The sequence below is a fragment of the Tenrec ecaudatus genome, chromosome X (genome assembly GCF_050624435.1).
Source record: "Tenrec ecaudatus isolate mTenEca1 chromosome X, mTenEca1.hap1, whole genome shotgun sequence".
Classification (NCBI taxonomy): Eukaryota; Metazoa; Chordata; class Mammalia; order Afrosoricida; family Tenrecidae; genus Tenrec; species Tenrec ecaudatus.
Window position 1 is genome coordinate 96,649,318 of NC_134548.1, and position 1,117 is coordinate 96,650,434.

At 39.1% G+C, this 1,117-nt stretch overlaps 1 non-coding gene across 1 annotated transcript; it reads left to right on the forward strand.

The window, feature by feature from the left end:
* Positions 1 to 227: 227 nt before the first annotated feature.
* Positions 228 to 371, forward strand: LOC142435466 (small nucleolar RNA SNORA48). Its single transcript, XR_012781516.1, has one exon. It is a non-coding gene; the product is annotated as a small nucleolar RNA SNORA48 (small nucleolar RNA).
* Positions 372 to 1,117: the final 746 nt, after the last annotated feature.

The following is a 1,117-nucleotide window of genomic DNA, read 5'->3' on the forward strand; positions in this document are numbered from 1 at the left end:
TCCTTTTGTATTGTTATTAAATTGTAAACTGAACAAATAATTAGGGAAAGTGGACTATATTAAGAAGAACACAGCCTCAGGATTAGAGGAAGGCTAATTAACAACTTATCATATGCAGATGACACATCTTTGCTTGCTGAAAGCAAGGAGGACTTCAAGTACTCGACGATGCAAGGATTCCAGCCTCCAATATGGACTGCAACTCACCGTAAAGAAAACAAAATCTTAAACCCTGGCTATGAGCAAAGAGACACCTGATTGGTGGTGGTGCTCTTATATCAGTCAGGGGCAGAGCAGACTGGCAGCCCTTTGTTCATCCTAGCTTGATGCCTAGATCGTGGCCAGAGCTGTTTCATGCCTAGGGCACATTAAAAAAAAAAAGAAAGAAAACAAAATCCTAACACTTGGACCAATAGACAACATTATTAAAAATGAAGAAAATATTGATGTGGTCATGGATTTCACCTTGCTTGATACAAAAATCAATGCTCATGGAAGCAGCAGTCAACTTCTTCAAACAACATGTTGTATTAGGCAAATCTTCTGTACAAGAACTCTTTGACGTGTTGGAAAGGAGATGTCACTTTGAGGACTAAGGTGCACCTGATATAAACCATAGTATTTCCCATTACTTCACATACATGTGACAGTTGGAAAATGAATAAGGAAAACAAAAGAGGAATTGATACCTTTGGATTTTGGTGCTTGTGAAGAATAGTGATAAGACTGTGGACTGAAAGAAAACAAACAAATCTGTCTTGGAAGAAGTACAGCTAGAGTATTCCTTAAAAGTGAGCCGGGTGAGACTTCTTCTCAGGTACTTTTTGGTCATGTCATTAGATGAAGCCGGTCCCTGGAAGCCATCATGCTTGGTAAATAAGGTCAGTGGAAAGGGGGAAGTGCCTTAAGAAGATAAATTGGCACAATGGTTGCAAAAATGGGATCAAACTTAGGGATGATCATGATTGGACAGGGTTTTGTTCCACTGTACACAGTCTTTTTTGAGTTGGAACCAACTAGACAGTGTCTAAAAGCAACAAAAATCAAGCATGGGAGATTTTGTTTTAAGTCCCTAGAAAAGGACATCAAAAAGAATAAGACCATCGGTGAGATGGAT